Consider the following 8,816-nt stretch of genomic DNA (forward strand, 5'->3'; position numbering starts at 1 on the left):
ATGGGTGCTGACGAGTTGATGGGTGCAGCACACCAACATGGCACATATATACATATGTAACAAACCTGCACGTTATGCACATGTACCCTAGAACTTAAAGTATAATAAAAAATAAAAACATAAAAATAAAAATAAAAAATAAAAAAAAAAGAAAGATAAAATGATGCTGGTCAGAGTAGAAAACCAAAATTTATCAAGAAATTGATGGAACCATCTAACGAGAAACGCTAAAGAATAGAACAAACGCTGATAAAAACTTGACGCAAAGCCTGTAAAGGCATGACAGTGCAAATAAGGTCATATGAGCCAGGCGGCAATGCCATGTTTGGTGATGAAGACAATTGGCATTAGACTTTTGGATACCACCCTGAATAACAAAAGGCATCAATTTTGAAGTCAAGTTATCAGGACTACACTTCTAAGGCTGAGATAATTAGAAGTGTTAAACAAGTTGCTTAACTTTGTCCTCAAACTCCACATACAGCAAACAAGGTAGTTTGATTTGTAACTTTAACATAAGAGACAAAGAAAGGCTTTGTGTCCATGAACTCTGGTGAAGGAAACGTGTCTAGAGGTATGTGTGACTCCCTAAAATTTACTACTTTTTTAGGGACAAGGTCTTGCTCTATCACCGAGGCTAGAGCGCAGCATCACAATCATAGCTCACTGTAGCCTGGAGCTCCTAGGCTCAAGTGATCTTCCTACCTCAGCCTTTTGAGTAGTTGGGACTGCAGTTGCAAGCCATGGCCCCTGGCTAATAGCAACTTTATTAAATAATTATTTTGATGTATTTCAATCTTTAAATTAAATACATCAAACCTATGAAAAATATTCTGAGAGTATTCAGCATGTTAGCAAAATTATGCAACTAAATTCATTGATGATAAACACAACATGGTTCAACAAGAAACAAGCATGGATATTTAGAGATCATTTACAACCTCTCTGAATGATGTAAACGAGAAAAATGTGCCATTCCACAATGGATCCCATGGGGCTTCTCTATTAAACAGTTCAGACCAGCAAGTAGTATGTATCGATTAGGATACATATCTTAAATATGCAAATAGTGCCCCCCCCAAGAGATCTACCAAGATATTTAGAATAATTTTAAAATTATGCATCATGAGAAGACTGGCCTCCTTGTATGTGTAAAATACACAAGAAGATATAATGTAGTGCTCTGAAGCTGGAGTCACTGTCTTCATTTTTAAGTTTGTACTCTCATGATACTCATGGGATCCTACTTCTCTGTAAGAGCTTTTTTGACTATTAGAATGAGGCTCAAATTTAATTATGCCTCCAAATAGCTACCTGGTGACTATATCTGAAGGACAGAAATCCTGTAAAATCATTTCAGACAACCAACTGTTATAAAACACAAAGTCTTCCCTCTTCTGAGTTATATTAGAATTGCTATTATATCATTCAACATATAATTTTCAGATTTTAGCTAAGGTCTGTTGCAGCTTTAAAATGCATTTAACTTTTCTCATATGTCATCTAGGACCTATCAGTTAAAAGAATCACTAAGAAAAGGAGAGTCTTCGAACATCACTATTTTTTCAACTTCAGCTTTACAAATAACGTTGACTGTCAAGAATAGTATTGCTTCACAACAGCATTTAAATGAAATTTTCTTTTAGTTCAGCCATGATGAGATGCTGTTTCTCAGACACGTTTGTGATTTTTTTTTAGTTTCTTTACATTGTCCTATCAATCTAAATATATATTAGTAAGCACACTAATAATTGTTTAATTGATTGCCATTTTAGCTCCATTGCCTTATCCAAAGAAAGGGAACTTTCATTAATCTCTGGTATTGCTTTCAGAGTATCTATATGCACATTTCATCCGGTTCTCAGATATTGTCACTTGTTCACCACAGTAGAAGACTCAGAAATATCCATGGCAACACACTGGAGACCCTCATTGCCTCAAGAACAGAGCTGGTTTGAACATAGCCTTTCCATTGCTTCACTGCCCACCATTCACCCTCAAGGTCCATTCTGTGCCAAGACATTACATGTTCTCAAGGCAATGACCCTGGAGAATGAATAGCCATGTGTGGCAGTATAAGTGCTTGGAAGGTGACTTAGCCCGTTTGAATAATAAAACTGTCTTTTAAATAGGTCACAGTTTGTCTCAGAAATATTTTTTAAGATTCTAATAGAAAAAGAGTTGAACAATGGAAATTAAGTATGAAACACACCTCTAAAAATAAGGAAACTAGTGTGTCCGTTCCTCTCCCCAGCTAGTTTGTTTAATTTTCTCTCACACTCTGTATATTACTACTCTCCAGAAAAAACTAGGATCCTTTTTAATTAAAACATAATCTTATCAATAAGACAAACACGGTCCTCCAGTAAATTTCCTGACTTTTTCCAGAGTCATGTTTTTTTTTTTTTTTTGAGAAACACTCAAATTATTAGTTTTGTGAAAGAAAAAAACAGTGAACAAAAAATGTTCAGCTCTCCTATCACACTGTAACATGGCATTCCACATAACTGCCTTCTTGTGTTCACCTTAAATCTTGAAGTTCCTCTGCTACCATGTCCATAAGCAAAGGCTACAATCCTTAGGACTTAGAACACTTGATATCTCTTAATCCTCTTTCGTAGGTTTTCCTCAGCAAGAAAAGCACCACTCATTTGTCAGTCCTTAATCACAACAACCTTATTATTTTATGACAGTCATAAATTTATTCCACTGTATCTCCAACTAAATTATAAACCCTGATTAAAAGTTTGTCTTTTCATTTTTCTATCCTGAAGTTTAACACAGTGCCTGGCATAGAACTGGCATTCCATAAGTATAGAATGAATTAGACAAAAGACAATGCAATTAAATCATAATAACGGACAGATAGTTCTTCAGCTTTTTAATAATAATTTTTTTATCTATAAAGTTGAAAACACTTTGGAGTTCATCTAGTTCTTTCCTTTTGTGTTATACCTAATAAATTATTGTTATTATTATTATTAGCAGTAGTAGTAGTAGTAGTATTTTGAGATGGAGTGTTGCTCTGTCACCCAGGCTGGAGTGCAGTGGCGCGATCTCTGCTCACTGCAAGCTCCGCCTCCCAGGTTCTCGCCATTCTCCTGCCTCAGCCTCCCAAGTAGCTGGGACTACAGGCGCCCGCCACAACACTCAGCTAATTTTTTGTATTTTTAGTAGAGACGGGGTTTCACTGTGTTAGCCAGGATGGTCTCGATCTTCTGACCTCATGATCCGCCTGTCTCGTCCTCCCAAAGTGCTGGGATTACAGGCGTGAGCCACCATGCCCGGCCTATACCTAAGATATTTGAGGTCCAGAGAATTTACATGATTTGGTAACAGGCTACTTAATTTTGGGAACTACCTCTGTTAATTTCCATATCACACTTCCTTTCTGTTCTTCATTACATTTGAATATTCATTCAAATACTATGGAAATAAAAATCCTTTTGTCATTTTTTTAGAAATAAACACTTTCTCATTAAAAATCTCTCTGAGCACTTACGAAGAACAAGGTACTCAACTAATCTTTAAAAAGTAAATGAAAAAAGACAATTTATTGTCCCTGGGCTCAGAGAAGTTGTCATTATTATGGTTGAATGAGAATTCTTCTTTGACTTGTATTCTAGTATTCTAGTATTCTAGTTTCTATTTCCAGCCATCACAATAGGAATTAAGAAAGATAACTTGAGTATTCCCTCTCATATCATTCACAAATCAGTCTCATTATGTTTACATGTAATAAATGGCATAGCGATTTATCTTCATTGCATATTACAGAGGAAGGAAGGGAGGGAGGAAGGAAGGAAAAGGGGAAAGGAGAGAGAGAGGGAGAGAAAAAAGAAAAGAAGGGGAAAAAAAGAGAGAGAAAGGGAGTTCATTGCTAAGTCTTAAAGACCGAACGTAGAAATCTTAATTTTTGGGTTTTTTTGTTTGTTTGTTTTAATGGTTGTTTTTTTCATTATGTTCTTTTTCTATTCCACTACTGCCTCATTTTTTAATAGAGATAATGGGTGATTATATTGCTACCATTGCTATTAAAATTCATGTACTTTTCCCTCCACTTGGAACTTTAGAGTATATATAATTACTTAATCTTATTGATGTTTATTGTTCTGTTGCAGTAGCTCATTTGCATGCATATTTCCACAAAGGATTTTCTTGCCTGAGATTTGGGGAACAATTAGGTTATATTAGTTTAAATCAACAGGCATTATTATCATAACAATTATAGAATATATTGATGACAGGGTTACTGTAACAAACTTAAGGACAATTTATGTTATTTAATCCTCCCAAAGAGATAAGACATTGGTTTCCATAATCTGCAAATTATGGAGGAAAAGGAATATAAAAATATTAGAATGGACTTGGAGAAAATCACTTAGCAGAACATGGTCAAAATGAGAAAAATAATTCAAAAATCTGTGGCTATTGTAATAAGTACATTCAAGTGCATTAAACTGCCATAAAATCTATTGCATTTTAGTGTGAAATATGAGAATGATTAAAATGAAAGAATAATTTTAAACAAAGTTCTCTTGAAATTACAAACATTTATTTTATACTTAATAGACCCTTTCTTTATATTACACACAAAATTAATCCCTATAGGAAAAATCAAGGCCTAAAAACCATTGTCGTTATTTTTAAGAATATGTCAAATAGCCAAATTAAATTTCCTTGATCATAAAATATACTTAAGAAAACTATAAGATATACATTTTAACAACCAATGTTAATGAGAAATGGCACACTGTTATAGTTTCATGTTGTTCTCAATTTTTCTCTATTAAAACTGAAAGGACAATCCCTTGAAGTGAGGGAAACACCAATATATGAAACAATAATGTTATTGAATAATACACTTCATTGGAAGAAGTTCATTACCATGGTAATGCAACTACTCCAGGCAACATCGTTTTGCTCTTTTGTCCATGAACCTTATTAAGGTAAAATCTGATGTTAAAATTAACACCCACTAGATGAGATTATTTCCTAGAATTATAATTACGTATAATGGGTAACAACAGCATTTTTCACTTAGCATTTTAAAAAGTTTAAAAGCATCACACTTAACCCTGTGTGATCTTGAAGAAATAGGTTAAGCTTTCAGCAACTCATCTGCTCCATTTCTAAATGGGCACCAACTTTCTATAGCAGGAAACAGACTGAGGAAACCCCTCAGACAGCAATAATACCCTATTTAAAAGTAGTCAAGAAGCATGAAAAACAAAGTACCTTCTAGGGTGTGCAGCAAAGGGCTGTGGGGAATAATGGACTGACGAGCTAGACAACAGCCAGTAGAACACAAAATGGGAAATAGAGCACAGTCAAGACCAATTAATCTCAGCTCAAATTAATTTCAGCAGAAATGCCAAGCTGACCCATACACCGATTTGTGAAAGATAATAAATGGTGGTTGTTTTAAGCCACCAAGTTTTGAGATAACTTCTTTAGCAGACGTCACTAACTGAAATATCTTCATTGGAATAATCTGGGTCTAGGGCTCCAAATCCTGTGTTGACCAGCATTAATTATTGGACTCTAGATAGTTTCCACTGAGCTTTACCAATAAATTCCTTTTCTAAGGAGACTATCTTTAGGAGAGTTAGTGTCAGGCATATTAACCCTAACTTCTCAGTCCAATACTCTGATCACAAAGCTTGTCCTTAAAGGTCATACTTAGAGCAAAATACCACAATTTCATGATCAATCCCCTAAGAACTATGAAAATAAGAACTAAATTTGCCAAAGAAAAGACTGGCGGATTATCAGCAATGTCAGATAACCACCCTCGGGATGCAAATTATTTCTCTTGAGGAATATGTGGTAAGATCCTTTTTTATGGATAGCGCAAAAGACATCCAGTATCTGGTATAGAAAATATTAATAAGGCTGACATCACAGATTGACAAAAGTCTTAAGAAGACCTCTAAGATTCCTTCCAAGTATCTTCCAGTGACCTCTATTATTCTGAGAGATGAAAGAACCATCCCAAATAACTTTCCTAAACCTTGGGAGCTAAGATCCTTTTTTGGCACTCATTTGTATTTGCCAGTATTGCTACATGGTATATAAATCAAGTTTTCTAGGAAGCTCTGGGAACAGAGTAGGTGAATTACTAGGCCCTAGAAGTATTCTATCTCTCTCTCTTGTTGCAAGATTAGACATTTTATTAAAGATAGTCACCACTTATGAAAATTGTAGCAAAGAATTTGGGTTGACCTTGGTGGTAATACTTCTTGGAGAAATCCCACTACAAGACAGTGTAAACCCACTTCCAGCCTCTGATGAATTCAGTTTTCCATTCTTATTAGGTGAGAACATACTTTTTACTCTAAATGTACCCAGAGCCTCTGTCCCATACCAAGATTGCTCACCTCACTGGAAACCAGTAGTTACCCTTTTACCACCAGACTAACCCACTCTCATGTTATTGATGTGGTTGAAGTCTACTCATTGGTACTTGTACCCAGGGTGAGAGAAGCCGACATGGCAAAATGTTTGGACCCAGAAATATATTATGATATTAAACACGGTAAAAGTAATGGGTATGCTCTTCATCTGGGGGGTCACCAACAGTCTTCCCAAATATAGTAGTACCTCTAGACTTCACCCAAACCATGGCACAGAGGGCAGCCAGAGTCCTGTCAAAATATGGGTGAAGCAAAAGTTCTGTCACACCATATTACTGTTTCTTAGTCACAAACCACATTGGAGAAAGAGCTAGGGCCTGCCTAATCATACAGCTTAAAATCCCAGTGCCAAAATGTCAGTGCCACTACAGTCTGATTTTCAGCACAGCCTAAATTCTTGGCATTGACTTAGAATGCAATGAACAATGAGGCATTGACACACCTGCTACTATTCCTGTCTCCATGAGTTTGCCCTGATAAATGCTACTCCAGCACCTTCAATATTTGTGCTATCTTGCCATTTCCCCTCATGTGTAGGAGAGTTAGCAAGGCAAGATGTAGATCTGCTCAGGTGGCTAGAAAGTCACCATGGATTTCTAGAAGAAGATTGAGGGTTCAAAGGAAAATGACCAACTGTAAAGGAGGGAAAAGTTCATCTGATGCAAATCAGTCAGGCTTTAATATGTGTGGCCACTGATGCTCACAAGAACTAACCTCACATATTCTCTAAAAAGAGGATACCCAGAGCAATCAGATCACCTGCAGTAGAATGCCTTGGTTGTGATTAAATACCATTGAGGGAAGTCCTTCTTAAACATTTATGCATGCACATGTGCCTGTGTGTACATGTGCAGACACATGCACACACATGTGCACACAAGCACACCAGTATATAGGGTATTTATCCAATGATGAATAAAAAATGAGAATGCTTGGACTGACTGTTTTGGACTGAAGAGACTATCTGGAAGTCAGAGATGAGAGTAGATCCAAAAATTGTACAAACTTCTCTACGAGATTAGAATACTAGAGTCATCAGTGTGAAGGCATAGCCTCTAGGGTCTCACTAGCCCAACACCTCTGCATTATCAGAGTTATTCTATGATTGAAATGCCAAAGGAAAACCAATGTCTCTCCAGGGGAAGATTCTCCTGCAGGTGAGTATAGGAAAAGTAACTGTTACCACTCAGACATCATTTGATCAACCAATGACATGTCCTCCAATGGCCAGGCCACCCAACAGTAGGCATGTCTTTATGAAACTGATAGCCTTCCTCGCCTTTTATTACCCACATAATGAGCAAATAGAACACCAATCCAAGCCAGGTCTTTTCTTATTCTCTCTTTTCTCTTTCTCCTTCAATTCTCTCTTCTCTGCATGTTCTAGATTTCTTCCACATTTATTGTTTGTTGTTTGTTTTTCCCTTTGATCTCCACGTTTGATGTTTTTTCAAGTATTTGATCATCTTTGACTGTTTGCTTTTATAAAAGTGGGTCTGTTAAAAGTAGATTAGACTCTCCATGTCCTTGGGTGAGATTTATTGATTCTGAGATTCACTGAAATATTCTGATTTGTGGGAGAATCCCCTATATCAGTTTCATTAAGTCTTTTCTTCTTAGGATGATGAGATACTATCATACAAAATTATTTTATTCTCCTACCTGAATTATTTAGCTTTTACTTCTAGCATTCTATAAGTCAATTGAGCAATGATATAGAATCAGCATAGTCACTGTGTAAATTTCCATTTTATCCCCATGTTGAGTATTTAACTTGTACTTTCCATTTTTCCCTTTGAACTCCACTATAAACACCTATAAAAACATTCTCTTTACATAATAAATCTCCAAAACTGAGAGAGTAAGAGGGGAAGTCATTCAGGTTTCTGAATAGAGAGAGAAAATGAATCCAAATGCTTTGCAAACAGACCTTGAAATAATCCTCCTATTATTACCCATACCTGTATTCAATTATACCTCTGAAAAGTGCTAACCTGTACCCATTCCCAGGCCTTTTGGGGTGTCTATGAGGTAAACAATTTGACTTTACCCATTATTAAGTTAGGATTTAACTTTCCTGGACACACTAAATTCATCACGCTCATTATCTTCTTTCTGAATTTCCAATTTTTTTTTTCTATTCTCTCTTCTTATACAGAACTGTCTTTGTCAAAAAAAGCATCTAAAATTCCTTTTCTCTCACTTTTGTGTGGTTTCTTCAGGGAACTGACATAAATGTGTCCGTTCAAATGTGTCTGTCAAATCACCATTTTAAACCAAAAGTTTCAATCTGACTTTTCTTAGGAAAGAATTCCCACAATATTGGCAAACACATCAGGGTTTTAAGCTCAGAGAAATGGTATGACTACAGTCATGCATTTCCCACAGTGTCAAGTTATG

Source organism: Piliocolobus tephrosceles, chromosome 9 (assembly GCF_002776525.5).
Source record: "Piliocolobus tephrosceles isolate RC106 chromosome 9, ASM277652v3, whole genome shotgun sequence".
NCBI lineage: Eukaryota > Metazoa > Chordata > Mammalia > Primates > Cercopithecidae > Piliocolobus > Piliocolobus tephrosceles.